Source organism: Acanthaster planci, linkage group LG10 (genome assembly GCF_054643075.1).
Source record: "Acanthaster planci isolate LZ-2023a linkage group LG10, COTS_SCS, whole genome shotgun sequence".
Taxonomy (NCBI): Eukaryota; Metazoa; Echinodermata; class Asteroidea; order Valvatida; family Acanthasteridae; genus Acanthaster; species Acanthaster planci.
This window is the reverse complement of record NC_141786.1, coordinates 19,609,334-19,624,760: the sequence shown is the minus strand read 5'-3', so window position 1 is coordinate 19,624,760 and position 15,427 is coordinate 19,609,334. Positions and strand designations below refer to the sequence as shown.

At 41.9% G+C, this 15,427-nt stretch overlaps 1 protein-coding gene and 1 long non-coding RNA gene across 3 annotated transcripts in view; one reads left to right on the top strand and one right to left on the bottom strand.

Annotated features, from left to right (window-relative positions):
• The window catches only part of LOC147797950 (uncharacterized), a 36,248-nt gene extending 29,734 nt beyond the window's left edge, over positions 1–6,514 (top strand). The window contains exons 8-9 of the mRNA XM_087142268.1: positions 3,495–3,556; positions 4,923–6,514. The gene's annotated coding sequence lies outside the window, so the exon portion shown is untranslated. The remainder of the gene's footprint in view (positions 1–3,494; positions 3,557–4,922) is intronic.
• Positions 6,515–7,421: 907 nt separating this feature from the next.
• Positions 7,422–14,288, bottom strand: LOC147797949 (uncharacterized). 2 transcript variants are annotated; one of them, XR_015426730.1, is made up of 4 exons: positions 14,132–14,288; positions 13,685–13,759; positions 11,360–11,498; positions 7,422–10,313 (listed from the first exon to the last, which is right to left on the bottom strand). It is a non-coding gene; the product is annotated as an uncharacterized LOC147797949 (long non-coding RNA). The 2 variants fall into 2 exon arrangements; XR_015426729.1 differs by having other exon boundaries at positions 13,685–13,762; positions 14,132–14,287.
• Positions 14,289–15,427: the final 1,139 nt, after the last annotated feature.

The following is a 15,427-nucleotide window of genomic DNA, read 5'->3' as shown; positions in this document are numbered from 1 at the left end:
CGTCCCACTCTCTCGACCTGGTGAGTCTTTGTCCAATGGCACAATGAACCGTTACAATTGGAGATCGACTGCCAGGCTGAAGTGGATGACCAGGACTTACTACATGTCATGTCCATGCTCTAACGCATTCCACAGCGCTTGCTGACACCGCCTTCATGACCGTTGGATCCACTGTTGATCTTATCCGGTCGCTCTGCCGGGAAAGTCTTCACATGCAAAGACTGACATATTCTTTAAAACTAACTTTGCCAGGGGTGTGACTGCTGTCACATGCTAACAGCTATGGGAATAGACTGCCAACTAAGGTTAATGAGCTCTATCTGCACAGGTTTATGATCAGAGTTGTCCCTCTCCTAGGCAGCCTGCCAACCTAGGCTAACAAGTACTACCTACCCGGGTTGGAAATAACAATGTCCCTCTCCTAGGCAGACCGCCGACCGAGGCTAACGAGTACTACCTACCTGGGTTGGAAATAACAATGTCCCTCTCCTAGGCAGACTGCCAACCTAGGCTAACGAGTACTACCTACCCGGGTTGGAAATAACATTGCCCCTCTCCTAGGCAGACCGCCGACCGAGGCTAACGAGTACTACCTACCTGGGTTGGAAATAACAATGTCCCTCTCCTAGGCAGACTGCCAACCTAGGCTAACGAGTACTACCTACCCGGGTTGGAAATAACATTGTCCCTCTCCTAGACAGCCTGCCAACCTAGGCTAACGAGTACTACCTACCCGGGTTGGAAATAACAATGTCCCTCTCCTATGCAGCCTGCCAACCTAGGCTAATGAGTACTACCTACCTGGGTTGGAAATAACAATGTCCCTCTCCTAGGCAGACCGCCAACCTAGGCTAACAAGTACTACCTACCCGGGTTGGAAATAACGTTGTCCCTCTCCTAGGCAGACCGCCAACCTAGGCTAACGAGTACTACCTACCCGGGTTGGAAATAACAATGTACCTCTCCTAGGCAGACCGCCGACCTAGGCTAACGAGTACTACCTACCCAGGTTGGAAATAACATTGCCCTCTCCTAGGCAGACTGCCAACCTAGGCTAACGAGTACTACCTACCCAGGTTGGAAATAACATTGCCCTCTCCTAGGCAGACTGCCAACCTAGGCTAACGAGTACTACCTACCTGGGTTGGAAATAACATTGTCCCTCTCCTAGACAGCCTGCCAACCTAGGCTAACGAGTACTACCTACCCGGGTTGGAAATAACATTGTCCCTCTCCTAGGCAGCCTGCCAACCTAGGCTAACGAGTACTACCTACCTGGGTTGGAAATAACGTTGTCCCTCTCCTAGGCAGACCGCCAACCTAGGCTAACGAGTACTACCGACCTGGGTTGGAAACAACATTGTCCCTCTCCTAGGCAGCCTGCCAACCTAGGCTAACGAGTACTACCTACCTGGGTTGGAAATAACGTTGTCCCTCTCCTAGGCAGACTGCCAACCTAGGCTAACGAGTACTACCTACCCGGGTTGGAAACAACAATGTCCCTCTCCTAGGCAGCCTGCCAACCTAGGCTAACGAGTACTACCTACCCGGGTTGGAAATAACGTTGTCCCTCTCCTAGGCAGACCGCCAACCTAGGCTAACGAGTACTACCTACCCGGGTTGGAAATAACATTGTCCCTCTCCTAGGCAGACCGCCGACCTAGGCTAACGAGTACATAATCTGAGAAAAAGCATACCCTGGTTGCGCTGTGCCTGGTGAATGCAGTATCGGCTCATGAAACATCACATGTTTTATTCATGTGTACACTGTACGTCATATGCTGTATTATTCATGACTGTACCCGGTATGTGCCTAGATAGAACCTCCCATGCAGATATGCACATCGAACATGCAGATCCGACTTTTTATCATTTTGGTACGATCTTTGCCATTTAATTTGGTCGTAATTTTGTCACAATCAGAGCAATTTGTTTTGGTAGATTTTTCAGCTCGAAGGTCGAAACTGATGGGAAAAAATCCCCACTTCACATTTAATTTATATTCACGCGATTTTGAACACACTCTGCTCTAGTATGGCGAGTATGGCAACAACTATCTATGTGTATGCTAGGATTGCTGCCATATGGGCTGTCTTGACTAAAATGTGGCTAGTGGACCGGTGAGGCCGAACCCTGTTTATATTTTGTGGATTTCTTACAAACAGTTTTCTCTAATTTAGGAAATGCTTTATCATAAAAATTGCTAGTTATAGTTCTCGGCTGAAAAATTGATTTCACGCTCGAATATTTTCTGTGCCTGATTCAGAAGTTTTGGAACGACTCGGACATAAACCAAAAGTGTTGCCTGCATGGCACTTTCATCGATCCTGCATGGTCAAACAAAACACTTTATCTTCCAATGTGATTTGTGACGCCTGCTTCATACAAGGTAAACTACTAACCACATTTCCCTGGGATTTGAAGATAACTTGAGCTGCAGTCAAACTGAATACTTATTGTTGTGGGAAACTGGGAAAATGCCATCCGGTCATTAAAGGCCTTGCCGTTCTGGGATTTGCGGTTAGCGTGTGCATGTTTATACTTAGTAGATTGGATTGCGGTGTCGGCATTCTCTGTTATGCAGGGTCAGCGTGTTTCGTCTGTGCGATTATCTCCTTTTATGTCTGTTTGACTCGGTACATGCTGACACTAAGCATGTTTGCATGTCAGCTAAAATTCTAACCTGTACTTTAGCTCTAGTCTCAGCAACATGAACCAGCAAGTGAATTTGAGCGTCAAATCATCCAGGCTTGATGAGTGACCAATCCTAGCTCCAGTATCAGCAACATGAACCAGCAAGTGAATTTGAGCGTCAAATCATCCAGGCTTGATGAGTGACCAATCCTAGCTCTAGTCTCTGCAATATGAACCTGCAGGTAAATTTGAGACACAAACCATCCAGGCTTGACGAGTGACCAATCCTAGCTCCAGCCTCTGCAACATGAATCAGCAGGTGAACTTGAGCCTCTAATCATCCAGGCTTAAGTGACCAATCCTAGCTCTGGTCTCAGCAACATGAACCAACAGGTGAATTTGAGTCTCTAACCATCCAGGCTTGAGTGACCAATCCTAGCTCTAGTCTCAGCAACATGAACCAACAGGTGAATTTGAGCGTCTAACCATCCAGGCTTGATGAGTGACCAGTCCTAGCTCTAGTCTCAGCAACATGAACCTGCAAGTAAATTGAGCCTCTAACCATCCAGGCTTGATGAGTGACCAATCCTTGCTCTAGTCTAAGCAACATGAACCTGCAGGTGAACATGAGCTTGTAACCATCCAGGCTTGAGTGACCAATCCTAGCTGTAAGCAGTTTCATTGAGGGATCTTTTACACAGCTGGGACTTGTTCTTCAAGAGTTTGGCTTTAAATACACCTCCAGTAAATATGGAGTCATGAGCTAAAGTGTCTTGTGTTTCTGGGGTCATTTGCAAAGGCACCATGGCTTGAAATTGCTGAAGATTTAACAAATTGGATTCTTCTTGTATTCGTTTCAGTGTTGTGTTTACTGTGGCCTTTCTTGGAGATGAAGTTACCTGGCTGAAGGAGCATACAGTAGGTGAGCCATGCTTGATTCTTTTAAAACCATGAGAAATTTTATATGCCAACTGTCCCTGTATGTTTGATGTGAATAGTGATCATAGCTTCCCATGTGTTCAAGGTATAGTCCATCATTTGCCATGAATTATAGTAACTGATATGCACGTTTGTCGTGTGAAGGCTTGCGCATTTCCAAAGGCAATTTTCCCAAAATGTGTCTTCAGATGCATCATCAGAATGGTCTTCTGTCTTTATTTTCTTTGAATGACAACTTGCCAGAAAGAAAATAAATAAATAAATTTGAAAACCTGATTTCAACAAATTGGCAGGGTTGTTTGATTTAAAGCATTCATTTTAATCATGATTTAAATGACTCAAAACAGCACTAAAAATCACTCAAGAAAAATATGCTATGTGTTTCAAGAATGCTTCAGAAATCTTTTTTGTTCTATATTTTAAATGAAGAATTGGCAGAATTTTAACATTCTGATTCTTCTAAAACAACTAAATCCGAATTCAGCTCCTGGCTGTAATGGGCACATCTATAATTCTTCTCTATTATGGGCCCACTGGGCTTTAATCACAAAACGGCCATTTTGGATTTTGTTCCCTCAATCTACGTCATTTATCATCCACTCTAAATCAGAAGGAGCCTGACTATTCTGCTTCAGTTGCAGTATAACCTCAATCCCTTTTCTCTTTTTTTTTCATTTAGACAATCAGGGTGACTTAAACTTTGATTTACTGAGGCCAATTGAGATGAAATCTTCATTTTTCATGCATGATGTAACATATGATTTTCATAAGAATGGACAGTGATTGAAGCGCAGTATCTCCCATAGTTGATAGGTTGTTCAGCCTTCAAAAAAGACGGTTGACAAGTCAGCACATATGAACTTGAAAGAAACCTGAAGCTTTGCATTCTTTCTTTCACATATGAATGGCCCAAAGCAAGATTGGATATGGCTGTATTTTGAAAGAAAAGGAGTGGCTGGTAACAAGACTATAAAAAAACAAGAAATCAGAGACTAGTCATAAGGCTAAAATGCACTTTGCAGAATGTCAGATGACAAACTTTATATCCAGCTTCCATAGCTGTCCTTTTCTTTACAGTGGTTTGTGATAAGGAGTGTTTGAAATAATTGTATACACGGTTAATTCAAGAACAAAATGCTTTGGATACTTCCATCATACAAGTTACAAGAAATTAAGAAAATCTACTTTACATAAAAAAATATGACTTTTGCCCAAAAAAGATGATTTTTAACAACCTGCAAAGTTAGTTGTTAGCCATATTACCAAGAATCTTGCTCTTTCTTTTCGAATAATTTAATGTAACATAATGCTCTAAAGAGACCCATGACTTTTTTTTCTCATCTGTGCAGGCAAAGGAAAATCAGCGAGCCAAGCAGGGTGAAGTGATTCCTGTCTACCGTGGTCCTTGGAGGGGCTTCACCTCACAGACTTGGCCAGTACAAACAGGGTGCTGCAAAGCAGTGATTCCTGTCTACCGTGGTCCTTGGAGGGGCTTCACCTCACAGACTTGGCCAGTACAAACAGGGTGCTGCAAAGCAGTGGTTCCTGTCTACCGTGGTCCTTGGAGGGCTTCACCTCACAGACTTGGCCAGTACAAACAGGGTGCTGCAAAGCAGTGATTCCTGTCTACCGTGGTCCTTGGAGGGGCTTCACCTTACAGACTTGGCCAGTACAAACAGGGTGCTGCAAAGCAGTGGTTCCTGTCTACCGTGGTCCTTGGAGGGGCTTCACCTTACAGACTTGGCCAGTACAAACAGGGTGCTCCAAAGCAGTGATTCCTGTCTACCGTGGTCCTTGGAGGGGCTTCACCTCACAGACTTGGCCAGTACAAACAGGGTGCTGCAAAGCTCAAATATTAAGTTTGCAAAAAAGTATCCAGCATTGTCCTAACATACGTGTAGCAAACAGGATTTCAGGCTTGCAATGTAGACATTTTTAGTCAAAGGAAAAAGCAAATTTGGCCGGACATCTTTGGTATCGAGGGTGTATATTTGTCTCTAGAAAAAGAAATAATCTTATTTTAAAGCGTAGCTGCAATGCAATATGTTTGAAAACATTTTTTAAAAAAACTTTATAAGCTTGTTCGGTGTGTTTTTACATACATATATACATGTATATTGAAAAGTGCACCTTTTTAATACTTTAAATTATCCAAGCTTTCCTGGACAACAGAGGGCGCTATTGCTATGAAGTCCAGTCTAATAAAGGGTCTGATGAAGAATTTAATGCTTATTGCCATGAACAAAAAACAACAATGAATCAGTAAAAAGGAGAAATTTGTGTCCAGCAAAATCTACAAAAATGAACTTGAGGATTTCGTTTGAGCAGAATTCCCGTCCAACATTGAAGCTTTCTTCCTGGAATGATATATCACACTTTTACTATGAATATGGAAATGCTCATTTGCATAAAACCTAAAAGACAGTAAATTACCCTTTGAAATACTGAAAGAAAAGCCAGAAATCAGGTGAATTGAGAAAAAGAGGATGCATTTGGAAGGTTTGTATTCAAACAAATTGATTGCAGCTACCCTTCAAGTTGGTTTCCAAACATGATCATTTAGTTTACCAAATAATCAGTATTTTGCATTCTATGCATTAGATAGACTAAATCTGTCAAAAAAATTATGTCTTTAGCTGCAAAATGTTGATAGATTAGAACTCTTTGAAATCTTGAAGCTTGAAAAAAGCTGGGCCGGTATTTAATTTTTTTTTCTTCTCTTGATTGTGGATTTTTTTTTCAAATTGCAAAAGCAGGTATTGTAAATTCCTGATATTCCAAGTTACCAATAGCTGGAACAAGAGGCTTGTTACTGCCAAATTTTTCAGAGATGCCTCTGATTGAAAGAAATTTCCATGTTCACCGGATCTTAAAGTGATTTTAATTTACACCAGTTGATTTTTTCTGACAGATACTTGTACATAATATTAAAATGAATAATTTGAAGCAGTCAGTATAGAAGTGCTTACACTTGATTGACGTATGAATTTATATCAAACTGAATACATCAAATTGGGTACTTATCCGTCCGTTTCTACCCTCATTGGTATGCTGTCTCTGCTGTGTGTTTGCATATTCAAATTTTGTTTATTTAAATATATGCAGATTAGCTATGTCCTCTGACCTTTTTTGAAATTGCGCAATCCTAACCTTTAAATATTAGTTCCGAAATGATTTATATCAAGAGGCAATTGGCCTGGTGGTTAGCTAGCTGGCTGCCAGGCCAGGGGATCCCGGTTCAAATCCTGGGGTCCCCGGGAAAAGGAGGTTTTTTTTTTTTTTTTTTATATATACTAAGTTTTTTAACAAAATTGTGCATGCCCACCTGGGATTGAACCCAGGTCCTTGTGCATTGCAGTTAGGGTCCTTAACCGCTATGCCACGGCACTTTCTTGAAGAAATGTGTTCGTTTCTAAATATTAAACCTTCCATTGTTTGGACTTAGAATATTTTTCAGCCAGACTCTGTACTGGAGATAGGCAAGGGTGGAAGGCCTAGGGGCTGGAAGTCTGAGAGCTGATAGGAAGGGTAGAGTGGATGGCTGAGGGCTTGGGACTATCAGTATTAGAGGCCTAAGGATCCCATGGGGTTGAAGGACATAGCTTCTTAATGTTCCATATTGCTTAGTGGGTTTATTGGAGCCCTTATAGGATGAAGACTAAAAGGCTCGAAGAGGAAACTTTATATAAGGAGCTTGGAAGATGTTTAAGACTGGCAGGGCTTAGGATGGGGCTGCTGTGTAAAATCTAAAGATAGGAAACAGATGTAACTCTGGCAGTGTAAAATGGTTGAGATTGGGGGAATGTGCTCAGAGGCAAAGTACATGTACTACACATTCACAAATATAATTCAACAAAACAATTCTGTTAGTTTTAACATTTATTCCATTAAAAACAGAATGATTGAAGAGGTTCTGATACATAGTAAAATTTTGATAAATACACACGGAAAAGGCATATTTCCACAGCAAGCTAAAATGTGCAAACCAAGCAAGTTTCTGATTCAGAATTTTTGAGATAATTAAAATTGGAAAGGCTAATAATTAAAAGACTTACACTAGGAAAACACAAGGCCACAGAGAACCATTTCCAGGGGGTAATAAAAAACACTTGTTACACTGAGGTTTGGAATGGCCACTGGGTGAGCTAGACAGTTGGTGGGTACAGAACTGGTATTTTGTCTGAATGGGAAATGGGGAGATTTGAAATGTGCAAAACATTGGTCACTTTTAAACTTTCCTATCACTTTAGACTCTAGTTTTTCCAAATGGTGACTATTTTATGGTACAAATTTGACGGGTCAGTGCTAAAAGGTCATTACAGCAAAACTAACATTTTTGAAAATACTTTTAGGGTCTTACTCTGGGCATGAAGGAAATGTTGCTTTGAAACAAATAACATTTATTTGTTATTAAACTAGTTTTTTGGGAACAACATATTTAAATTTCAAGAAATTTTCTTGCCTAGTTTCATGTTTAAAATGTTATTTTTTAATAAGGACCATTTAATGCAGTTATTCAGTAAGGACCTTCTAGCACTGAGATGACAAATTACAGTTTTGAAGTATTGCATTGTGATAACAATATGAGTTTATTTCATTTTGGGGAGACAGGTTGGCATGGCGATACTTTCCTCACTTTAAACACTTCAGCGACCCAGAGTCAAATCTAGCTCAAGCCGACGTGTGGATTAGGTTCTCAGTCCCTACTATATTCCTTGAATTTCTCTGTGATTATTTATCTGCAGTTTTCTTCCCACCTTCAAAGCCTTCACACTAGCACCCCCCCATGATAATGATGGCCCATTGAATTTCATCCCATAGAGATTACATGTTTATGGCTGCCATGAAAAAATCATTATTCTTTTATTTCTGGTCATCCAATGAACATTCAGCTCTAATTGCAGGATGACTTTGAGTGGCAATGAAGAGGAAAATAAATCTTTAGATTTCAGAGGTTGTGGGCCTTGGTGGGATTCGAACCCAGGCCATTGAGGTGGAAGATGAGGAAAGAGCTGCTATGCGAACCTGATTGAATTAAAATGAATTAAAAGCAAGAAATATGCCCAAATTTGGGAGTAAATTATTTGGAATGGTTGTTGAAATGTACTCTGACCAAGTACAGTTACTTTAAATCGGAAAATACCTTTTCAGTCATGAACTTCGATGAAAGCATTATGCAAAGAGTTCCATACATGTACACTGACATTGCTCATTTCTGCTTTCAATGAGACATGTAAATCAGCCATTGGGAGGCTATATGGTCCTAAAAATTCAAATTCAGCAGGGAAAATATTGAAGTGTTTACTGCTTGGAATTTCCTGGCCCAGCCTGGTAGTGTTTGTACAAAGGGTGTCAAGTGATGCCTATGTTTGGAACTCTTTCCCACTAATATACATGTACAAACATACAGACTTGCTTCAGTACAGGACGGCAGGGGTGTAAATCTGTGAAGGGGGGGGGGGAATGCAGTCCAACTTCATGAGTAAGAGGTCCATCAGACTTGGCTGATTACTTTGTATTAATAGGAACCTTGTATTATCAGAATGAAACCAGTGAAGAACAAAGAGATTGGGACCTCCAAATGTCCATGTTACAAGCAGAATGTTGGGTTTACATTGCTCTGATTAACAGGGTTCACATTTACATTCCCTGGTTCCTTTTTGATCGGGGGAGGGGCTGTTATTGGGTCATCTCCTGCTCACAATTTTGTGGCAGTGACAAAAATGCAGAGGTATTTTGAGGTATTTTTGAAACTCCCCAACAGCCAAAATGCATTTAGTAGCATTAAAAAGGCAGATAACACACAGTTTTGATGTAAGATGAAGGGGCGAAAGTGTAAAAAAATTGATTGTGTCATAAACAGCGCCCCCTAGTGTTCTGTACCATTCACTGTTCCCGCCCTCACTGTAAGTCATGGCCCAGTCCAAGACACAGATTTACATGTGTACACACCACAAACATATAAACGCATAGACTACCAGATCACATTCCAAACTACACTGACATTTTAGTGATTAGTGTGGTGACCGACTAAAATCAAAACTATGGGCAAATTCACCCCTTGATATCAGGAATTTACACAAAGTTGAAGAATTCCAGCCAGAAAATTGTCTGAAGCCATTTTTTGATTGCAAAATTGATTGCATGTAGATTGACAAGGATGCAGTTGCAACATTTGAAAAGATGAGATACCAGTGCTGAAGAGCAAAAAATGGAGCACATTTTGGGAGCGCATGTAAACAAATACAAGCAATGTAAGAGCATTACCCGTAATGTGCACTGAACACGCTGCCATCCATCGTTTCACCCACTGTTTGCCCATACTTATAAAATCATGGTTACACATTTGAGACTGTGTTTATATGTTTGTGGTACACACAGTGTACATTGTACATCATGAATAGCGCCCCCTAGTGTCCCTTGGCATCCAGCATATTCAGCCCCAGTCCCCAGCACAGATTTACATCACTGTCGAAGCAAGGAACTGCAGTCTTTTCCTTGCCTGTGTGAACCACTGCCTGAGATCCTGCTGTGGAAACTCTTCCTCAGTCACGGAGGTGAGGACGGGCATTTATCTGAGTTTCTCTCTGTGATATTCTCATGAATCATCTCAGGGAAGCCCTATAGGATCTTGTCCTCCATCTTGCCTCCATAAGGTTGAAAGAGGTGAGGGCGCTCTTCTAATCTGCACCATGGTCTGGTCCTCCTTGGGCATATGCACAGCTTCTTTATAACAAAGTCTGGGGAAAAAATCAAGCACAAAAGAATGAGCTTAGCTTCAGCTAAAACATATTTCTGAAAAAAAACTAACCCTCCTTTATGGGTATGAGGTCTGAGCCGGACTAAGAAAGGGCACAATTTTCCTGGCAAAGCAGGCTCCTTTTGTGGAAACTGCACTTCACTGGTTCACAAACAACAATGAAATTTGCACACATGGCAACTGCATTCTTACAAACAAAATGAAAACTCCCCACCTAAATGGCTTTTTTCAGCCAATGAGGGGGTGCTTCTGCTCAAGATGGATAGGTCTTTCAGTTCATGAACAGAATCTCTGTCCTATATTAAAATGACCACATCTTTATCAATAGTGGGGCTACTGTAACAACTGATGTTTCAAAGCATCTAGAAGGAAACACTCGTTGAATCTGACTTGTTTAATTTCTGTTGGATTCTAAATATCAAAGGTACAGTCCATCATTTGCAGTTATCCAAAAAACTAACGGATAAAATTATTGTGGAAAAGTAAACTTTGATTAAAGATGGTTATGGAGCTAAACTCCCAGTGAAATTCATTTTTCTTGCAAACTGTGAAAGGAGGCCATTACCAACGATGTGATAAAGATTTGGATAGTTGCTATTAGAAGCACGCATGCAAGCGTTGTAACACGATGCATGCACAGATTCTACATGACATAATTTATAGGTTCAGCATGAGACATTGCAAGGCTGCATTTGACTAAACGTAAGAACCTGTCCTAGATGCTGAATTCAGGTGCAATTCAAATATGACTCGGCAACTTTTGAGCTGAATTAGAAATCTTAAAAACATTGTTTTTCTCAGAATAATAGTATTCACTGAGATTAAACGTCATCAAGTTGATTCTTAGGCAACCTTCTTTAGACTTCAAGTAATTTTGTTGCCTCAAAGAAACATAATCCACAAAGGGCAAATGATGGACTGACCTTTGAATGGAGGGTCTCCCAAAACAGTTGCTCCTTTCCTTTGTGAGGTTTACATTCATTGTTTACTGGCCAAAAGCCGACATCAATCACATGACACTCTTACCTTCTACTGTTCACAATGTAAGGCCTGTCTTCAACATCGGAGATTTCATCTCTGGTCAGTCCAGTCGCACCGTATGCAGGAAAAGTTAGCCAGCCTCAACGTAGGGAGCTATTGCAGTGGCAAGCAGGTCTGCCCAAATCTAAACACAGAAAAACAAATCACCAAAATGTCAAGTAAAGTCGACTTTTTGCTGTTTTTTTTTAAATCAAAAGGTTACGGGTGAAGGTTTCAACCGAAGGGCAGATCCAGAGCTATTGCTACATAGTGGGGTTTTCCACACAGTTTTGCAAGCCCACTAAATTCCCTTCAATTTCTGAAATCTTATACTGATGCTCTTTTTGGAGAAGGAACAAAGCCCCCACTGCCCCCACGACCCTGGATCCACCCTTGCACCCATTAGTGTCAGAAATAGTCACTGATAAATATCAGAAAGCATACAGCACTCCGCAGAGCATGTAGTGGCTGGGTAGGTTCTGATATCAGGAAATAAAATCAACAGAAATAACACACAAAGATCTGTGGGAGTCTTCTTGAATACAACAGGGTAATGCTATAGGCACAGTAGATGTGTGTTGTGCCAAAATGAGCAAAGGTTTAAACTGAAAAGGCACATCCACAACCAAGATTTGGGCAAGGGGCAGAGTGGAGGGACCCTGTCTTTTGTTATGAAGGGCACACCTGTTCAACTTTTCTGAAGTCATATAACCTTTGATGGCCTTTCTGGGGCAGAGACATCACTGTGGGGCTTTGCAATTTGGATAAAGAGACCTAAAAACAGAGTCAACAAAAACACATTTCAGTTTTTCTCGTTTACTTTTTTTATATCTTATTTTTATTTGGGTGGGGGAGGAGTTCCAGACAAGGTCCCAATTGGGTGGGAGAGGAGTGCAAGAAAAGGTCCCAATTGGGTGGGGGAGGAGTGCCAGACAAGGTCCCAATTGAGTGGGAGAGGAGTGCCAGACACAGTCCCAATTGGGTGGGAGAGGAGTGCCAGACACAGTCCCAATTGGGTGGAGGAGGAGTGCCAGACAAGGTCCCAATTGGGTGGGAGAGGAGTGGCAGACAAGGTCCCAATTGGGTGGGGGAGGAGTGCCAGACAAGGTCCCAATTGAGTGGGAGAGGAGTGCAAGAAAAGGTCCCAATTGGGTGGGGGAGGAGTGCCAGACAAGGTCCCACTTGGGTGGGGGAGGAGTGGCAGACAAGGTCCCAATTGGGTGGGAGAGGAGTGCCAGACACAGTCCCAATTGGGTGGGGGAGGAGTGCCAGACAAGGTCCTAATTGGGTGAGGGAGGAGTGCCAGACAAGGTCCCAATTGGGTGGGAGAGGAGTGCCAGACAAGGTCCCAATTGGGTGGGAGAGGAGTGACAGACAAGGTCCCAATTGGGTGGGGGAGGAGTGGCAGACACGGTCCCAATTGGGTGGGAGAGGAGTGGCAGACAAGGTCCCAATTGGGTGGGGGAGGAGTGCCAGACAAGGTCCCAATTGGGTGGGAGAGGAGTGGCAGACAAGGTCCCAATTGGGTGGGAGAGGAGTGCCAGACAAGGTCCCAATTGGGTGGGGGAGGAGTGGCAGACAAGGTCCCAATTGGGTGGGGGAGGAGTGGCAGACAAGGTCCCAATTGGGTGGGGGAGGAGTGGCAGACAGGGTCCCAATTGGGTGGGGGAGGAGTGCCAGACAAGGTCCCAATTGGGTGGGGGAGGAGTGCCAGACAAGGTCCCAATTGGGTGGGGAGGAGAGCCAGACAAGGTCCCAATTGGGTGGGGGAGGAGTGCCAGACAAGGTCCCAATTGGGTGAGGGAGGAGTGCCAGACAAGGTCCCAATTGGGTGGGGGAGGAGTTCCAGACAAGATCCCAATTGGGTGAGGGAGGAGTGCCAGACAAGGTCCCAATTGGGTGGGGGAGGAGTTCCAGACAAGATCCCAGTTTCTCCTGCGCTTACTTCTTTAGAACAAAATGGGGATAAACATCACACGTCATCACTGACTCTGTGAGTTGATTTCAAATTGAGTTGCGAAAAAACCAGACAGGTGACTTCACTACAAAATACCCCAAAACTGAAACAAGGAATAAATTTCTTTCACTTTTTCTTTTCTCTTTTTGTTTCTTTGGAATGCTTGGACTTCTTCCTGCTCCTCTCCTTTGATAACAAAGAAATTACCCACAGATACATAAAAAAGGTTCAATATCTTTTCTGTGTGGACACTTCCATTATATTGTCAAACTTTAAAACTGGAACACATAATACTAAGTTTTTGTATCGAACTGTTATTTTTTTCTGTTATTCAGAACCTTTTCACACATAGTCTCTGGCCAAGGTACACGTACCTAATTTCACTGTCTGTGCTAAGGCTAACGTCAGAGTCATCTTCATCATTCTCTATGTGGCCGAACTCATCCAAGCTACTGGAGTCAAGACAAAACAATTAAGAAAGATCATTCAAGTAGCAAGACAAAAGGACAGCATAGAAAGACTGTGGTTCCTGGGAATCTTCCCAAATCCTAAAAAAATCCTCTCCACAATGGTACATTCTCCAAAAGTCTACAAAGGCATCAAGTCCCTCGTGAAATCAAAGTGGCTGGGCTGGGCTCTACCTTCCTCAATCCTGCTTTATCTTCCACAAACCTCCTGGTGGATTTTGACAGATCTGGGTAGGCTGGCATTAAGATTTAACAAAAAAGGAGAAGAGAAGTAAATTTGCAGGAATACATTGTACAGTTTAGATTCTCAATCCAGCTCATCTTTGAATAACCTGATGCTGGGAAGGAACTTACTCAGGTTCTGCTCTCTCCGGTGATGCTGCCCACACATCAGCCTGTACTTGCTCCATCATCTTCTCTTACTCTGACTTCCTCCTACAATTAAAATAAACAGTGCATCCTTCAGCTTTTGCTGTTGTTACACAACATCCTTCACTTATTGCAAAGCCCATAATGTTCCTCCAGTGCCTTGCAGGAGCAATATTTTTACCTCAACTTTCATAAGTGAAATTTCATTAAACTCCCACTTTTCTAATTCAAAGTTCCTGATTTTACTCATCCACTAAAATGTTTCTTTGAAATTTTTATTTTGGCACAACTTTCACAGATCTTTTTTCCTGAAAAAGGCAGAATGGACTCTTTTAAAACTGGGCCCAAAATTTTCAAAAGAGTTTTGTGTAGGTACTGTATGTTCACTGAGGTAATAAAAATTTATTGAAATTGATCAGCTTCACAGATCTTCTTAAATTATGTGGGATTTGTGGAGATGTTTTCAAGTGCAGCACATTAGGCAACATTTAGTAGAATTCTTGCCCAGTTCCCAGATGCCAATGTTTTTGAATTTTCAACGGACAAAATTTCATCACTCTGAAAATGTTCACAAATGTTGAACAGCAAGCATGAAGGTGACAGTGCTAGTGTGAAGTTGAGGATTTTTCCACAAGACGTCTGGCAACACTGTATGAGGAAAGTCAAGTGAAAATCAAGTGTTCCATGTTAGAGGACTTTACTATAATGCTAATGTAAGCAACTTGGCCTACAGAGGGCCTGTGTGGAGCACCCTCCCAGAGGACATGTTTTGTTATTTAGATTTAATGACAATGAATGCACAAAAGGTTTACTTGAACCTATCCTAGAGGAAGAAAGAAATGCCCTGTAACTTGATGTCATACACAGGCCCTCTATAAAGACTATTGTAATTCCAGACTACACTGTACTTCCTTTCAGTTTATGTCCAAAAAATATTGCTACAATTTTTGCAATGGAAGGACAACTTGATAGCCTCGATGTCAGTCAAGATAAACATGTACATAAAGGAAAGCATTTCTTATGGTGATGCCAATCATTTTTACCAGCATTGACCTTTTGTTATGAGTACTACCATCTGAAAGCATTAAACAATTACACACATGTACAATGTAAGTCTTATCAAGTCTAATTTAGCTGTGAAACTTAGGAAATACTCGACCAGTCGGTTCGAATATTTTTGGTGAAATCCTGTTTTTATCACACGAGCAACCTACATGTACATGCATAACATGTAGACTTTGTCATGTCTGTGTGACTGGATTGATACCAGCAGGGTAGGCG